The sequence below is a fragment of the Ptychodera flava genome, chromosome 10, assembly GCF_041260155.1.
Source record: "Ptychodera flava strain L36383 chromosome 10, AS_Pfla_20210202, whole genome shotgun sequence".
Taxonomy (NCBI): domain Eukaryota; kingdom Metazoa; phylum Hemichordata; class Enteropneusta; family Ptychoderidae; genus Ptychodera; species Ptychodera flava.
Window position 1 is genome coordinate 17,208,675 of NC_091937.1, and position 19,803 is coordinate 17,228,477.

Sequence of the window (19,803 nt, forward strand, 5' to 3'; positions counted from 1 at the left end):
TACAGTATCTAAGAAGTTGTGAAATGTATCCGCTAGAATTGAACATTACTGGTTAAGTAGCAAATGTAAAAGTTCAGATTTTAAGTTAAAACCATCCTTTTTGCCATATAGCTTAGTGTGCAATATATTGTCTAATTTCAAAAGAGATCAAGGTATGATGCTGATCTCACACTAAGTCTTTCTATTTTTTTCTTTAATTTCTAATTTATCTGGATAGATACGACGGAGGTGATTGGAAATAAAATGATTGTTCAAACTAATCAGATCATCGATATATCTATACGTGTCTTTAAACATTTTGTAGCTCACTGGAGACCTGAAACCTTTTGATCCTGGATAACGGAATGATCTCACTGTAAGTCAAGAAAATAAAATTGTACAAGGTGTGTTTCCACTGATGCGAAAATACCATAACAGCGGACTCCCATTACCATTGACTAATACTATATAGCTGCTCAAGGGAACGGGACTGTTGCTACAGGCACCACCATGAAAACTCTAGGATTACCAGATGAAATCAGTTGATCTGCAGACAAGACACCTCCTTCATGCCGATTGCATTCATCAAGAATGCTGGCTACAAGAGGTAAATGTAATGAGCACTATTGTTAACGTATGAAGAAATGATGGGGTCTAGACAATGCGACCAGGAAGAGTAATGGCAAGTGGACCAGTGCTCTTCAGATTCCACGAGTGAAATCTCCACTTGTTGCTATTGTCTATGACAAGAATTCCAGAAGGTTGATTTGACAGATCAGCAGATCTCATAGACAAATGGCGTGAAATCCAGCAGGTGTTGACACTGATGTACTATCTTTTATAACAAACTTAAGGCATTTCCTCAATGCCTACCATAACATGGCCACCATCATCAACTTTGGTGTAAGTTGGCATTACGGGCATCAAATGGTGTTAAGAGCTCAAGTGGTCAAGAACTCATGAGGAATTTCTTTTCAAGGCATCCAGCAAGGGAGCAAAAGGGGCAGGCACATGCAAGAAGGGAACATCCTTAGACAATTCAGGTTGGGTTGGCCATCAGTTAGGGCATTATCCCGAAGGAGGCCGTTGATTTTTGATGTGAAGACATGCATATCAAGTATCCAGACACGGAGTTCCTCCTAATCGTACACACGAATCAATCTTTCGGTTTAAAGTTGCAAAAATAAGGCAAGTATGCTGGATTGAACATAAAGTATACAGTGCAGACTGTTGCCAGGATTGTTTATCAGGAACACTATCATTTTTTACATATCTACGTATATAGGAGATTTTTTTTAATGTGAATGAGTGTATAGCTGAGTGCACAGGTGAGCAAGAAAGTACGATTGTATGAGTTGTATACACATGTGTGTATATAACTGATGAGAAAAAATTAGTCTGACACGTGTGGTCAAAGGTGTTCCTGGCCTCCACCATGTCCAGGGGCTAATTTTGCGGTAAAAATAGCAGGGTGGCTTGATTGATTGGTTTCATCAATGTTTTCGCTGCATCATAGTACAGACCAAATGCGACAGAAGAGAACAACACCATCCCCTATTGCATTTCAACTGGGCAATAGTGCGACCTTGCAAAGACACATTGATAACCTAACCGAGATCATTAGACTGTTTGACAAGATCTCCTTCCAAACATAGGCAAACAGACAGAGTCTACCGAGATCTGGCAAGACTGTGGAAGATTGCCTTTAGCGCTGAAAAGAGTTTTGTAACCCTGCTTGCTTTCAAAAAGAAGATTGTGGACAAAAGCAGAGGGAGCAACTGGAGGGTGGATTTTGTCAATGTCGAGGAGTATGCGATTCACTGCGTTGTGACCGACAGGGCCACATATATGCAGTGAGCCAGACCTCCACTGTAGGGCTGATGGCATTGTCTGCACCTCTCTGCAAGATTATCTGTAAAGTTTTCCCTGAAGGACACCAAAGACGTCTGCGAAACAGTGGTTTACAACATCATCATCCCCCTCACAATGTCCCTCAAATAGAAAAGCGCTAAAGAACATGGTTGAAGGTCAGCCAGAAACAAGTGAAAGACTGGCTAGTGCAGCAGCTGACTTACACCCTCTACTGGCCAGCCAGGCAAAGCGCCTTCTCCTGAAAAGTGTTTCTGATCAGAAAAGATGAGCAGAGGCAGGCTGACCTTGTAGAGATGTGGGAGTAAACCCCGCACAATGGAGGGTACCACTACATGCTCAGGCGTGCTCAGTACGATTGCATGGGCTGCGCCTATCAAAACAGGTGAAGACACTTTTTTGGTGCTCAAAACAATTATCAGCGTGCAGTCGGGTCTGGCCTTGAATTCGCGAACAGAAAGATTCAAGACTGGCTTGTGGCCGAAGACATTAACAGGTTCCAAACATATGGCAACAAGGAGGCAAGAATCGTGGAGTGCTTCAATCACACTTGAAAGGGCTTATGTGAAAATACTTCACCCACAAACACACACACACACACACCACTCAGCCTATGTTTTGCCTAAGCTGGTCACGAATTACAATGGCACCAAGTATCACAGCATCCTTCTGAAGCCACGTAAAGGTTGTGTCGGCTGCAAATGATTAAATAGCCTTCCAAGCTCTGTATAAGTAAGAGTTTGCAGCCAGAGGGGCAAAGATCAAGTTCCATATGAGAGGGAAAGGGCACCTTTGAAAGCACAAGGGCGTCTTCACCTAAAGGCACCTGCTGAACTGGACAGAGGAGATCTTCACCAACTCCAGGGTGCTTCTCCACTCGAGTCCCCCTGTTTACAAAATTGCAGACCAGCAGGGCGAAGAGGTCCTTAGCATGTTTTATGAGTATAAGCCGCAGAAGGTGACAGTTCACAACAACGATTCTAAAATGGTTGTAAAAATGCTCAATAGGAAGAAAGTGAAGAGCAAAATGTTCTTCCTGATCAAGTAGAAGGGCTACCCGGACAGCCTCATGCCATTGAGATCATTGGCAGACTAAAATCTCAAATCATTACATCTTGATGAGAATGTTTTTGAGAATGTTGAAGAATGAGACTGCTTGTAGGGTAGCCAGCATTGAGCCTACTCATGAGGTCGACAGACTGACATCACAGTTAGTAGATCTTGAAAAACAGGCAGTAGACATTAACTTCCAGCAAAGGGGCATCAAACCTGCAGATATAAAACTCTTGAGGTTCAATGCAATGGTTAGACCTGGAGAGCTGTACTACAAGGGCTTAAAGTTGACATATGACAGAGAAAGGAGATAATACACATATTTGGCATGGAAGAGAGAAAGGGGCAGGACAGAATTCATAAGAAATGCCATGGGTCAGGCTAAAGCTGCACGCGATGATGAATTATTTGAGTTGTCCCCAAAAGGCAACTTTTCAATCTTGAAATAGAAGGCAATAGACAAGCCCCTTGGGATGTTGGTCAATTCCAACATTACCTTATTAAGCCGAGAGACGAAACGAGCGGCAATGCACAAAAGATACCGACAATGGAGGACAGGATTGCCAAATGGAATGACCTCAATCCTGAATATGTAGTTGACAAAGACGAGCTAGCCCTTACAAACAAACTCTAGCTGAGCTGTACGCTGAGAGAGACAACATACTAAGCCAGCGCCGATGGTAAAGATAGCAAAAATGTCCCTTTAAGCTTACCACATATTTGGTCATAACTGTAACATTCCAGTTGCAGATATTACTTATACTTGTAATGCCATCTTGGTTTTCTACAAAAAAGTAGTTTGACTGTGATAAAAAGTGAATTTGAGATTAGGGTTTCTGATATTGCAATTCAGTTAACAACAATTTATCGTAACATGGATCTGTATATGAATCAAACATCATCAATAAAGCACTCCATTTAGTAGGTTATAGTCAAATATTCTAGAGGTCTGGTTTTCTAGCATTTTCATGTTGCACTTTAGGCTTTAGAAAGAGAAACCTTGTTCTCTAAAACTTCACAACTATCTGAAGGTAAAAACCTGCAGGAAACACTATGAAACTCTATGTAGACTATGCATGAATGTGAAAGAAGGAATTAATCTTCATGCCATATATTGCTGTGCACCAATTAAAGCTTTTCTCTCAGTGGCTTGCATAGAGGTACGAAACCATAAAACGTGTTCTACCTATGCTATTTATTTATCGCGATATTATTTTCAATCAAAAATTGAAGTGCCTTGCTGTTATTTGGGATCGACTTAAAATTGTCCATATTTCTCATGTTTTACCTTAATGACACCAAGTTGTCTTTTGTTAATAAGCATTCATACCTTGGAGTAATTTTGAATTGCATGGGTAATGATATCAATGACATGAAGCGTCAAATGAGGTCTTTTTATATTAATGCCAATTCTCTTGTCCACCAATTTTGGAACTGTTCTCATTTAGATGTTCCAAACATATTTCACTATGTATTATTCGCATTTACAGCGTCTCTTCACGAAAAGTTCATTAATGTTCATCACTGACATTGTCTTGCAATATGTTGCCGACAAATTGGATGATAGGTACCCAGGCGAAATGTCAACTGTGGTGTACCATGGTCAACAAGGCATTTGATGGTTTTGATATTTGACCATGAAGTACCATGGTTGGCCATGATATGAGACCACAGTAGGCATTCCAATACTATGGTCTACCACAGTTAACCATGGTCTATCATGGCTGACCTGTTTATGGATATTGGCTACCATGGTTGACCATGGTATTTGACGATGGTTGTATTTATGACCGTGGTTACCAATGGTCAACTATGGTTGACCATGATATTTGATGACTCATGGTAGTTTAATTTTGATGCCCAATTTTCTTGATGATCACATCGATAATAGGCTGTATGTATATACACGCTTATATTTACATAGTTGAGTCTCTTGACATCATTCACAGTTGTTAGAGAGAATAATGTCATTGCCAGGGAAGCTTCGACCAATTTGCTGTATTCTTGTTCATGTTGAAGACTGTGGATAAATATCGAGCTGAATTTCTTGGAATTATTGACATGGAGGGCATGAAAACACTGCTGCAATGGAAGGAAGTTAAGACTATCTCAGTCTCACTCAATGTTTGCCTCGAAACATGATATCAACATAGGCAAGGTCATAGGTCCATTGTCATTGGACCTTGACCCTTTACCATGATGTCACATGTCATAAAGCAATGCATTTGATTGGCTCATTTGAAGCAGCCATCTTAAAAATTCACTTCAAACGGATTGTCTGTTCAGTGAACAACTGGAAAAGTAGCTGTGTTTTTAACATCGATTTTGGGAGAAATTTTGGATATTTTTGCTCATCGAACATTCAGGGAAACACTCAGAAGATGTTGGAGGATGATCTTTGATAGAATCTGAAGGGCTTGGCTGTTATTGCAGTGGACACTATAATGGAGGCTAAGTTTGCTGATCCTTAAGCGAGTCTGTCATGTTATAATGACACCAGTCAGGGATCACTGGTGTTTTGCAGAGTTTTGGTGAGGTTTATACCAAGATTTTTTCCATTCTGACAATTTTCAACCCAAGGTTTTGATTCAAAAACCAATCAAATACCATTGGTTAACAACATGGTCAACCATGTTTGATGCCCATGGTCAACCATGGTTAACCATGGTTAACTACTTTGGTTTACCGTGGTTGACCATGGTTGGTTACCATGGACAAACCATGGTAATTTGTGCCATTTAACAAACATGGTCGACCATGAACTACCAAGGTTGAACATGGTCATATGACCATGAACTAACATGGTAGTCCATGTTAGACCACCACACTTTTGCCGGGGTAGGAGCTTCTAGCCACCATTAAATGCAGAAATGCCCAGTGTAGGGGTGCACTCACCCTGCGGATTTTAGAAATATCTCAGAAATTGACCACTTAAGTTTATAAGTTTGAGTCAGATAACTTATCTTGGATTCATTTTCTCTTTTTCCTTGTCTTTCTAGTTCGAGGAGTCATTGGTCATGGGGATCACGTGGCAGTGTCCTCTGTAGCTGTTTGTGCTTTAAAATATATTATGGCACACCTTTCGTGTCGGTAACAACCACGCCAGTGCCAAAGTCAGCTAGTTTTATTGTTTAATTTATTGTTTTATTGTCTTGATTGCCGTGAGTTTTTTTCTGTAGCACTGTCAATCAATTACCTCTATTTCAATGGCATTTAAAATCCCTCAAGTTTTCTGCCTTCGTTAACACTGCGGCGACGGCTTCCTTTCTCCTAAGGTTTGCATGGACCTCGCTCAGCCGTCGGTTCATCCGAACATCTGGTTTATATCAATAACCAGACGATCTGTTCTCTCAAGAACGATCCATGAATTATTGGGCAAAGTGAGAAAATGCCTCAATGTGTAGCAACCTGGGGTGTTCGTTATTTACATATGAAAGAAAAAATACATTTCATGAATTTATTATCTGAATAGAATCATGAAATACATATGAAATATGCAGTGCGAGTGAATGTTATTTGTCATTGGCGGTGTTTACTGTTTCTCTGCCTGGGAAACATGCGTCCGTTCGTGTGACCTCAAAGTGTTTACACTGTATGCAAACATTAGAAATTTTAGATGGCACATCTATTGCCACTGACGTCAAACATGGGTTTGTAAAGCTCATCTCTTTCTCTCGCTTGTATATTACAGGCAGTGAGAAACCACGATGCAACAAGAAATAGAGCGTAGACAGGAATACTACGAAACAAGTATTGCCGATGGTACCGTGAACAGACCATTCACAGACCTATGAACTGCTAATTTTGATCTTTTACCAGAGTTAATCTGTCCAGAGCTCGGACCTATAAACCTGCTGCCAGACGATGCTACAGAGGTAGAATGGCTTTTGCAAATATTCGACGAGGATCTGATAAGATTCATTACCCGATGCACAAATTGTTACGCTAGACAGAGGAGAAGGGCAAATGCGAGGGAACGTCAAAGATCGGCCTGGACACTGACGACAGTTGTCGAAATGAGAGCATTCATTGGAGTGATGGTGCTATTTGGAATTTACTGGCAGCCTGAAAGCCAGCTGTATTGGTCGGACCATGTTTGCTTCTGTCATAATTTTGTCAAGAGAACTTTTTCCCGTGATCGCTTCAAGCTACTGATGCGATATTTATACTACAGCACACAGACGTACTGTGCTCGTAACACAGCTATGTATACAGCCCAAAAAATAAGTGAGAAACGGGGTAGCATGTTGAAAGTACAAAATGTCATTGATCCAGTGAATGCAAACAGCAGAATGCACTGAAGCCTGATGTGCAAACTGGCAATCAACGAAGGAGTCATCCTCTACCGGGGCCGCACAAAGAATTTTCTCTATAATCCAGCAAAACCGCACAAATATGGAATGACAGTTTACACTCTCAGTGAATCCGCCACGGGTTAAGTTTTCAACGACAAAGTCCATCAAGCTGTCACTGATAACTGTCATCACCGGCTTGATTCCAATGCTTCAGGCAACCCCCGAGTTTTCTGGGGAAACAAACCTGGGCAAGTTGTTTCCCTGCTGATTCGACCTTACTATGAGTTAGGACATCATGTCATTATGGACTCATATTACACTTCTGCCCCGTTGTTTGACCATCTCTACGTGCATAATATTGCTGCCACGGGAACCTGCAGGATGTACACCTTAGGTTTACCGGATGAAATAAAAAATGCCGCAAACTATGATCAACAAGTCGTACTGCCTGATGCTGACGCCGAAGAGCGATGGTCAGTGCTAGTGAGGCGTCGATGTAAAGATAAAAGAACCGTGCTTTTGAATGAATTGAAGTAATATGCCCGAACGTTGCTGTAATGTACAGTCATTACTTCAGAGGTGTGAACTTGACTGATCAACAGCTGGCTTACTACACGCCTGGTCGATCATCGCAACAGTGGCGTAGAGCTGTGTTTTGCCACAAGCTAAACAAGGCACTCATGAATGCTTTCCACAACATGGCATCTGTTCATGGATAGGGCCAAAGAGGATCGAGATACAGACATCAGCTCATGTTTTGCACCCAAGTAGCAAAACAGCTGATCGGTAATTTCTCATCACGGCGATGTCCCCTAAGAGCAACTAGTCTGACAGCACCACGTCTCATTCCTACAAATGTTAAAATAGTTGGTGTCCTAAATGGGTCACAATCCGGACGGAAGACGTAGTTGCGTGATGTGTCGACGTGCAGGACGGATAGTAGGCCATGGAACTCGCCCCAATTCGTGTTCATGAGACAATCAACTGTTGCCTCACTTGCCAGTTACCAGTGTGTCATCCACGGTACAGTCAAGCATGCTTGTGAGAGCACAATGTGTGAATGCCATTTGCAGAGGACCGCAGAACTTGACTATGCACGGACTGAACATTAGTCGGTATTACAACCCTATGGTTGTGTGAAGTGAACAATTGAGTCTAACACATTTGCGTTTTGGGTAATGATCGATTGCATCAGACGATCGCTAGACAAGGTCACAGCCAGAGCAGTTCCTGTTTTGGCAGAGAGTGAGTCGGTGTGCGATGAAAAATGCATCTGAGTAGCTAACAGTCGATTTCCCCGGTCTGTCATCTCTCAAATATGTAATAAAGTGGAATCTGTGTTTTATCACAGATGTGTTTTGTGATTACACCTAGCTATCTGCCTTCCGTACATCTTCACTGTCGTCCCCATAGCCAATCGGCTCTTCTACCCATGACTGTTATCAATCCTCCTTCCCAGCCAATCAGCCACGTTTGCACACGACACTAAATACCAACCTTTGTCTCATCGCTTCCATTCATTCATTCATTCATTCATTCAGCCGCTGGGTTCATGCCATACCAGCTCAGCCTATTACTCTACGTCCGGAATCGTTTACGATCCCTTCCTTCGAACAACCATGCCAGCCAAAGGACGTCCAAAGACAGCCAAGAAATCTCAGTGTCCGAATGCTCAGCCTGCCTCGAGACCCCGCGCTCAGCCCTACACAAGGCCGGCATTGATCCATGTCCGCTCCGCTGCAACTGCACGTTGGATATTCTAGCTGCGAATACGGAGCACGTCCGCGGGACTAACGTAGTATTACTCACAATCCTTCTGATCGGCCTCAGGTCCTGGCATTCAAACCGAGTTCGGAACCAGGTCTCCTTCTGAAGTTCCGTTGTCTGCAATGGTTCCTTTTGCCAGCATTTCGGCGGGCAGCGTCCCCAGCCCACATTACTAAGAAGATAGTTATGTAACAACTGCCATGTTTACGCAGCTGCAGACTTGGTCAACACGCTATTCAATATCCTGCATCAGCAACTTCGACCAGCGGCCACTAAGTCACCTATGAACTGTCTGACGTCACTTCCCGAAGTTCCCTTCCAGAACGTAAACAACACGATCCAAGATGGCAGCGCCCTATGTTCTATCAACGTCGATGTCATCCCCTCCTAGATCCTCATCGTAATCCACATCCACAGACGTGGGACTTCGGCACATCTTCAAGTTCAACCATAAGGCATCGGACTCTTAAATTTGCTCTGCCTAATTTCCGACAATTTCTAGCACGTCTGTACGTTGGACAAGTTGCAGGCTGACTACGAGTAACCATGCAGCTACCTCCATGGAGTAACTGACTTTGCTTGGCCATAAACCGCTAGATCATTTTCCTGGCCTATGTTGTCCGACCGCTCAATCCGACCCATCGTACCCATCCAGCGCCAGCCCCGCAAGAACTTCATAAGCATTATTTACATGACTGCGAATCAACAGGACACAACAGCCAGACGCCGTAAAAGAAAGCGAACGTAACGACGGTCATAGTGACCACATTGACTCCACTGCTCGGTCGACCTGCCTGTTTTGGTGGCGGGCCCAGAAACCTCATCAAACCTGATGTCATCAGTTCCTATCATGTACATCGTATCACGCTACACCAATGTTCAGCAAGAATCGACAAGAGGATCAGTTGACTGACCGACGACTGTATCAGTTTCCGATTCAGAACAGTAATTAGTCGTGCGTAGCCCGTCATAGGACAGCTAGCTGCACAGGGAAAACAATGGACCTTGACCCTGTGACGTCAAAACAAACTCGTTCTTAGGACCAAAGATGGCGGCGCCCATGGTGTCAAGTGGCCACAGCGTCACTCAACTTTTATGTCGAACAAAGATCACAGGCGACCATTTAAGTAACATCTGCATGATTTCAAGCATGTAACCAACGAGTCCTTCGACCAGCAGTTCAAACGATCTACACACGGCCTCATTTCCTGTTTGACTGAGTGAAAGCGAAACAAGGTACAGTTCGAGTCAAGACTCTGTTTACGCGGTCAACCAACAATGACTAGCAATTTCTCCGAGCATGTAAATATGCGGCAGCTCAAGGCTACCCCTACGTGATGAACTTTCAGACTGTGAAGCGAAGAGTTAGATGCGTATCAACATGACACTCCTGCGTTTGCGGACAATCAAGTCAGACAAGCAAATAAATTCAGAGCATACATATGCGGAAGCTGAAGGCTAACTCGCTGTAAAGCATCCTATCGGCGGCCTACTTAACAGTTGTCTCACCAATCGGACGTAACCAGCTCCCAGCTGCCTATTGAATGTTACAGACCAGTTACACCTGTCAGTTAATGTGTCACCAAGCGCAGCTGCTGGATGTCACCCGATGATCTCTCCTTACTTCAACCGTGGATTACGCTGCGGTGCCACAAGAAAGAACCAACAAACTACAGCTGGAGATCGAGAACGACCGGTCGTCCTATATCGCCTCTCAGACCGATGTTCGCCATCATCATGACGTTGGCATGTTCTGTCTGCTAGGGTTGACTTGGCAATGAATCTTGCCTTCTCCTTTTTTGTTTTCATGCTACGATAAGGCCATGACTTACCTTTTGCGTTGAAATTACTACTTTTTAGGAGTTCAGTTTTGCTAGCATTCGCCTACTTGTCACTCATTTATTTACCCGTTTGCAGCTCATGTTACCTGGCTCTCTTCGTTTTGCATGCATTATCGTGCCCCCCCTTTTTTAGCATGTTGTTTTGGCCATCCTGCACAAGCGTTTTACAGCTTTGCATGTATTGCGCAGTCTGGCCTTAAATGCGGCCCCACGCAATTTGCTCTTCATACAGCTTAGCGATGTCTTTCACATTTCTTTTCCTTCCATTTAGATGCACTGTTTCAAACTACTGTGCCACTCCCAGGAAGCCGAATCCTGCAGCTGCACTTGTCGGCAATCTCACAAGCATCCCTGCGAAAACATACGAAAACAAAAACATTTGCTAGCGTCTGTAACCCATCGGGCATTTTGTACCAGGGCCCCTGCAATAAGCCAGTGCCTGAACTGTATCATGGAGTCTGTTTAGCCCGACGTCTACGTATTAGCAACTCTCTGTCCATAAACATTTCGGTCAGCAGACCCATGGATACCTTACCACGAACCGCATCATGGCATTACATCAGCACGTTGACTTTGTGGATTGTACAGTTCACATCAGTGTGACTGGAGGAACATGCTTTCTCTCAGAACACTTTCATTTTCAAAGCAAAGGACCACACATCAGTTTCCTCATATCATGCCTTTTATTGCTGTTTGAAAGAACTGACATTTAACACTGTCATGGACTGCACACTTCGTTCGACCAGCAACAGGCCATTGAAGAGGCTTGCTTTGCATACTCAGACATTTTTCCTAGTTAACAGCGACGTTCCACTTTGCCTGATCCGTTCATTGCTGCTCCACATGGAAATCCCAGACCACCTTTTAGGTAGATGGTCTAGCAACTGCTAACGACTTACATGTACATCAGAACATCAAAATTTGCGTCACGCTTTTCAACGGCTAGCCTCCTTACTGTGTGAACACTCAAACACTTATCTACTGCGGTCTATGTCGTCACTTCAAGTCGGCCTTATTTCACCGCATCAACAGACTCACACATTTACGTCTTGTTGTGTTTCATGTCTGCGTTTTGCCATCTGGACTCACTGGGTGCACACTCAAACACTTTTTAACAGCTGCCTATACGTCATTGCAAGTCAGTCTCATTCCATTGCATTATGACTCACACGTTACATGTCTCGTCGTGTTTCACGTCTGTGTTCAGTCACCTAACGTTCCTACATGTACGTTGTTTCCACCTGGGCTCGCACAGTTTACCTGTCCCCAGGACCCCCTCCCCCCAAGCCGTATCATCACCACGGTGATCCCTTGGGTGCGAGAACCTTGTCTTCGTTCCATGTTTCCACCCGGGCTCGCACAGTTTACCTGTCCCCGGGACCCCCTCCCCCAAGCCATATCATCACCACGGTGATCCCTTGGGCGCGAGAACCTCGTCTTCGTTCCATGTTTCCACCCGGGCTCGCACAGTTTACCTGTCCCCCGGGACCCCCTCCCCCCAAGCCGTATCATCACCGCGGTGATCCCTGGGTGCGAGAACCCTGTCTAAATGTTCCATCCACATTTCCACCTGGGCTCGTACAGTCTACCCTGTCCCCCAGGACCCCCTCCCCCAAGCCGTATCATCACCACGGTGATCCCTTGGGCGCGAGACCTCGTCTTCATTCCATGTTTCCACCCGGGCTCGCACAGTTTACCTGTCCCCCGGGACCCCCTCCCCCAAGCCGTATCACCACCGCGGTGATCCCTTGGGTGCGAGAACCCCGTCTCCGTTTCATCATGTTTCCCCCTGGGCTCGTACAGTTTACCTGTCCCCCAGGACCCCTCAGTTTCATGTCTGCGTTTTGCCATCTGGACTCACGGGTGCACACCCAAACACATTTTAACACCTGCCTATATGTCATTGCAAGTCAGTCTCATTCCATTGCATTATGACTCACACGTTACATGTCTCGTCGTGTTTCACGTTTGTGTTCTGTCACCTAACATTCCTACATGTACGTTGTTTCCACCTGGGCTCGCACAGTTTACCTGTCCCCCAGGACCCCCTCCCCCAAGCCGTATCACCACCGCGGTGATCCCTTGGGTGCGAGAACCTTGTCTTGTTCCATCCACATTTCCACATTCATTCCATGTTTCCACCCGGGCTCGCACAGTTTACCTGTCCCCCGGGACCCCCTCCTCCCCAAGCCGTATCACCACCGCGGTGATCCCTTGGGTGTGAGAACCTCGTCTCCATTTCATCATGTTTCCACCTGGGCTCGTACAGTTTACCTGTCCCCCAGGACCCCCTCCCCCAGGCCGTATCACCACCGCGGTGTTCCCCTGGGTGCGAGAACCCCTTTACTAACATCATTCTCAATTTCTTCCCTCCTTTTGGGGGTCACTTCAGTCATACTTCCTTCGTTTGGGCTTTGGATTCCATCCTGACCCCCATTTCTCGGGAATTCCACTCCTTTCCCACATTGCGGCCTCTCAGGATGGATTCATCATCAAGGTCATTCAGACCTTGACCCCAAGGTCACCAATGACCGTTGCTCGGTTGCTTGACTGAAGGGGCCCTCTCCCATATATTTTGCTTATATTTTATTATAGGTTAGTTTGCTACTTCTATTTTGACTGTTTTGTATTGTAAGTTTGATAGTACTTAGTTTGAGATCTGCGAGGGCACTAGTTCTATGCCCTTTACTGCTTTATATTTGCCGTTTCATCTTGTGCTTTATTCTATACTTTGTTGGCATTTACGTTCTCCTTTTTGCAATAAACCCTCCTGTCTTTCCTCAACTTAGCGGTGGTGTGTTCACAAAAATATTTTTTATTATGCAAATAGTATTCGACATTTACATACGGCTCCCTAGGCTGTACGAACCTCGAATACATCAACACAGTAAAGATCACATGTCAGCTCAGGGTAGTTCAGACCACTACTGCTCAAACTGACAGCTTCCGACCGTCAAATATGGAAAAGTATTGATCGGCCTTGTGGAAACCCGTCGCCTCAGTGTTAAATGGTGTGTCAAAGCTTAAATCTTTGCTGTAGCTACATATCTCACAAGAAAGCGAAACAACGAAGTATAGATTGAAGGTAAGATTAATATGCAATGGAAAAGGAACTTACCAACAACTATTACAGTGAAGCTACACTTATATGCGTTTCCAAATTGATCCGTGGCGGTATATGTAATTACTGTTATTCCCACTGGAAACGAACTGCCAGGTTCGTGGCTACTATTCAACTTTACGACGCCACCCGAATTATCTGAAGCTGTTGGAATTGACCAATTGGCGTCTGATGTTGTCTTGCCTTGGTCTGCAGACCTGACAATATTCCCTGGACAAGTCATGTTAGGTTTTTCGTCATCTTTATAAAGAAAGTATCAAGGAAAAATGTTTGAACTCGCAAATCAAAATCACAAAATTGCACATTTGACAATATTTAAACAAAGTTCTTCCTGAAACCCTGGCCATTAAATGAGAGCATGTCATTACGAATTAATCATCAATCTGTAGGAGATAGTCATCTAAAGAATAATGATAATAATATGTGCATCTCCATTACAAAACAATTAAACTGAAAATATCAACGCGCTTGATCTAAAAAAATTAGCAGTGCAAATCCTAATGGCGTTCAAACTTGCGACCCATGGCACAATATTAGTTAGCACATCAGATGGACATAAAACATTTCCAGAATAGGGATGCAACCACTAGGTGTGCTGCAAAAGTTTAGTTTATTATCCCTTCATATACACAAATTCACTTATAAACATGATGACCATTGTGTTCACACATTTCTTGAAAACTGGTCTTTGGATGACCAAAGGCAAATGCACTCCTTGCAGCTAGGCATGTCTCCTTACAGCTAAGCATGACAGTGTTTACATGAATTTGTTGGATTATTAAAGAAAAGTTTACAACCATGAAAAATATAAATATATTAAAGCAGTCTTACCTATCACTGTAATGTTAAATTTACATGTATCTTTGTTTCCGTAAGGATCTCTCGCAACAAAAACAACAACAGCTGTCCCGATAGGAAACCTACTTCCTGGGATGCGACTGCCATTCAAAGTTACATTTCCTGAGTTATCAGTAGCATTTGGTAATGAGAAATCTACTGATCCTGTTGGCTCCCCATGGTCAGTTGATTCTTCTATATCATTTGGACAGCTTAGGATCGGATTTTCGTTATCTGTGAGTGTGGAAACACAGATGACACAAATGAGCAACATAGATGGGGTACATATCAAAAAATCATGGATTTCCAATCAAATAAGTGTAAAATAACCAGTCACTTGAGTACTATGTCTCGATTATATAAGGTTATTCAAATATACCCGGATGACGATTATATAAGGTTATTCAAATATACCGGGATTTATGTCCGAATACATCGTGCAGTGGAGGCTACATCTCGGACAATAGCAAAGCGAACTTTGACATAGCCCGACGATTGCTTAGAATTTTACTCTTGAATTTAATTGTGACGACTGAAAATGAATGACCAACAGTAACTCCCAGGCCGTCTGCCATCCGTGTCGCAAAAACCAAAGACGAACTTGTCAACAGTAAGAGCGATGTTATTGTCCACCCTAGACCCCTTTAGTGCTAAATCAGCCAGCTAAGAAGATATGACTGTGGCTGCTGTACAACCGCCCACGGTCGAAAATAAAATGCAATATCAATATCAGAGACATTAATGAAGAAAATGGAAACGATGATAGACGAACAGATGGAGAAATTGAATGCCCCAATGGAGAAGAATTCTGATTCTGCTGACAAATGTGCCCAAGCTTACTGCACGACCAATCAAGAAAGACACTCCCAAAGAAGTAGAGGTGCACCAGGCAGATACCAGCAAACTGTTGATGGGTTGCCAATTTATAATATATGTCACAATGTTAGACAAATGCAGCGTCATTGTCCTGAACGCCAACATATGCGACAACAGCCGCAAATGTCCCAGGAAATGCAGCCGACCAGTGGACATCCATGTATTCAGCCACAGCAGCCTAGCAGCAAGCAAGTCAATTTCAACCAAGACAACAGCAGAATTCGTATAACTAGAAACTGCCATCAGTTGATGGGATAGCCGGATGGCAGACGTTAACTTTGATGTTGCCAGCTTAATAGATACAAAGGGAATAAAAACTGATGATGATAATGAAGATGAAATACGGACTTATATTATTTGAACAATTAATGATGGCTGTAGTATTGACGGGAAAATTGGTTATGATGATGTAAAGATGTTGACAGACACTAGATCCAGAACTACGATAGTAAGTGAAAAATTATGTCAAACTTTGCCTAGTCTGAGGAATAAACCACTGTTGCAGATATCTGATATTTGTGTAAAGACATTGGAGGGAAACAAACTCAACATCGTGGGAAGAATAGATGTCGACTTCAAGATTTCCAGTGAGAAATTTTCCTATCCTGCTGATATTATCGCAAATTCCATGTATGACTGTTTGATCGAAGCTGATATAATGAATGATATCGGACTTGACATCATATTTACTAAATGATAGGCCACGGTAGAGGGATGTGATACCCCACTGGAAGTTAATGGTGGCTGTAGTAAAATGAGTGTCAATGACTGTTTGGTAGTCGCCTTAGAAATTTAGTAATTCCTGCCCATTTGCAGAAGACGCTCATGGCAGCCTTAGATAAAGACAGTAGGAACTGTGGCCTTGTGGAAGCGCGCCCACGTGATCATGTTAAGTTGGGCATTGGCTTTGCAAGGGCCCTCGTGACTGTAAATAATGGGCGTGTCCCTGTTCTAGTGGTAAACCCAAGAGATAAGCCTGTGAAGATAGACAGACGTACACATCTTGGTGTGTTTGAAGTTTCTAATGACAATGATGTTCTTGTATGTATATCAAATATGGGTGCTGAAATTGATGACGCGTGTAATAATGATGATCACCTAGTGAATGCCAGTTCTAGGCAGACATGGTTTGATGAAACTCGTGGAAATTGCGACCAAGGCAAATGACTGGCAACTGGCCTGGATGAGGTGTTGCTTGAGAATGGTAATTCGAGGAGCTGCGTGAATCTGTGTTAGATGACAGATTTGTCTGCCAAGCATACAAGACAGCAGGACGAGCTATTAATGGAATATGACGACATATTTGTGAAACATGACAACGATTTGGGAAAAACAAATATTGTGCAATATCGTATGATACGTGAAAGAATCTGACGATTAAGGAACGCCCATATCACGTTCCCGCCAGCTAACGACCTGTTGTACGAGAACACTTTCAGTATATGTTGGACAATGACATAATCCGTTCTTCGACGAGCCCATTTTTAGCGCTAATTGTCCTTGTTTGTAAAAGAGACGGGAACAAACGTTTTTGCATAGATTATCGCAAGATTAATCAGATTACGAAGAAGAATGTTTACCAGCTGCTGCGCATCGATGATAGTCTGGATGCCCTCAGCGTTACTTTTCAACAATAGACTTAGCATCAGGATATTGGCAAATTGGAGTCGCACAGAAAGATAGAGAAAAGACCGCCTTTGTTTTATACAATGGACTCTATGAACTTAACGTTCTGCCTTTTGGTTTTTAATGTGCCAAGCACCTTTCAATGCTTAATGGAATTATTACTTGCCTGACTTTGATGGGAAATATGCCTGAGTTAGAGAATTGCAACAATATGATTTGATATTGCAACTGCTTATATAGTATTTGATCGATGATGAACTTCCCACCAATACATAGACAGCACAGAAAGTTGTTTTACAAACTGATCAGTATGTTATTGAAGACGGTGTACTGTATCATCACTGGGTGCCCGCACCAAGAAGATAGTGAAGAGACGAGCGTAAACAACTTGTCATTCATCGTGCCCTGCAGGGAAAAGTGATGACATCATGCCATGATGAAATCACATCAGGTCACATAGGGCTCCACAAAACGTACATTAATATACAAGAACGATTCTCTTGTTGGGAATGTATAGAGATATCGAACATTGCTGTGAATCATTTGTTGGCTGTTTTACGAAAAAGACTCCAAAGAATCAACCAGTCACCCCATTGCAGCCTATATATGTTGACAGTTCCATTGATCCCGTAGCTGTTGACGTATTAAGACCGCTTCCACTACGGCCCAAAAGTGTGCCTCAGTGTACGGTATTCCGCGAAGCATAATTTCTATCGAACAGCGCTTTCTGACAACGGCGAACATTGTATCAATTTATTTTCAATAGATTATCGATCGAAAATCTGTTTGGGTGCCGCTCGTGCCGGGCGCTCGTGTGTTGAGGTCACGTCATAAACATTTCCACAGCTACCCGTATATTGACTTATACACTTTAACATCAAGGTATCCGTTGGTTTCCTGTACTGAAAGTATATCGACGACACTTTTTTAGTTTTGGTGATAGTTTTACGTACGTTTCAGCACATTTTGGCGCACTTCGGCGTAGTTTGGCGCCATTGTGAACGGGGGAACTACACGCGAGTGAGTGAGACAACAATGTAACAATTTCGGACAAAAGAAATCGATCGATAACGTTCACTGCACGATTACAGTGGAGACTCTACGCCGTTCGCCTCTGTTCTGTGTTATTTTTGCAGTTTACTGGAATTTTCATGGTTGATATTCGCCAAAATTTGGTGTAAATTACAACAATCTGACAGGTATTTGGTCTGTACAATTTAAGAGACGCTAACCGATTAAAATGCGTCAATATAAGACCCTGATTCTGCATATGCAACGCCGTAAGATCGCCATTTTATTGAGGGCAAGAGCAAAAATTCAGCGATCGAAAAAATAAAATGCAACTAAAACATGTTTCGTCGAGAAATTCAAAAAACTAAAACGACAGGAATTTTGTATATAAATCAAAGAAACACTGTGCCATTTTTCACTAACATTGGTTCAGAATGAGAAATTTGAACGAGCGAGAGTTGTACGGTCTGTTCAGTACATTAAACGCCATTGTTTTCTATGGGAAATCGAGCTGATAAGACACATCGCAAAATGAAAAATACATCTGAAAAAACCGTTGGTTTAACTTTTTCATTTCGCTGTTATTTTTTATAATATTTGGTATGACAGATATCATGAAGGGTAACTAAAACTCTATGGTTTTATTTTTTGAGTTTCCCTCTTATATTCATGAAATGAAGAGTTGAAAATCGTTTTGCCGTTGACTGTGTTTTTACGTAATTTTGCATATGGCTGTTATCGCTTACGTATTTTGGAATTCCCATGTGAAATTCTTCCAAAAATGTTATAATTGTAAGGGCAGCATATACGGGTAATAGGACCTGTTACTCTTTCATTAATATTTAGCTGTGCAGCAAGGAAATACGGCGAAATTTTCAACATGACGCGGGAGGTGAAATTTACTCTGTGAACGCGCACTCCACGTATGTGTGGCGAAAATTCGGGACGCTAATACCGTACAAAATGGGGGCGCCTTTGGGCCGTAGTGTTCCAACTACAGAATGAGGTAATTGCATTATTATTTTGTTTCTCATTATCTTGCATGTTTGCCTTGTGCCTTCGCCGTTGAAAAGACAAGTGCGGATGTTGTTGCTCGACTGTCTCAATTCATCGTTGATGTCGGAAATACAGGCCTAAAGTGAAAGTTAGGCTCACAATAAATATTTTTGCTATTTTACTGTCAAAATTTCAATATTACTTACAGGAAAAAAATATTTTCGACCAGAACATACAAGTGAAACTGACAAACTTTCCATGCTATGATATACTGATTTGTCCACTTCCGTGATATTCTATTTCATGTCAAAGTGGCAAAATTTACGTACACACAACAGCAGATGGCTGGCTTTTATAACGAAACACAGAACCAATCAATATTGATAATGCGAGTTGCCCGTGATAATTTCACTAATACTTAGCCTGCACTAAGCGGTATTCAATAATGGAGACTCAATTTGAGCGATCGCCATATCCAAATTTGGCCATATTAGTATATAACAAGGAACCATAGGCAGGCCCGCATTGCGTC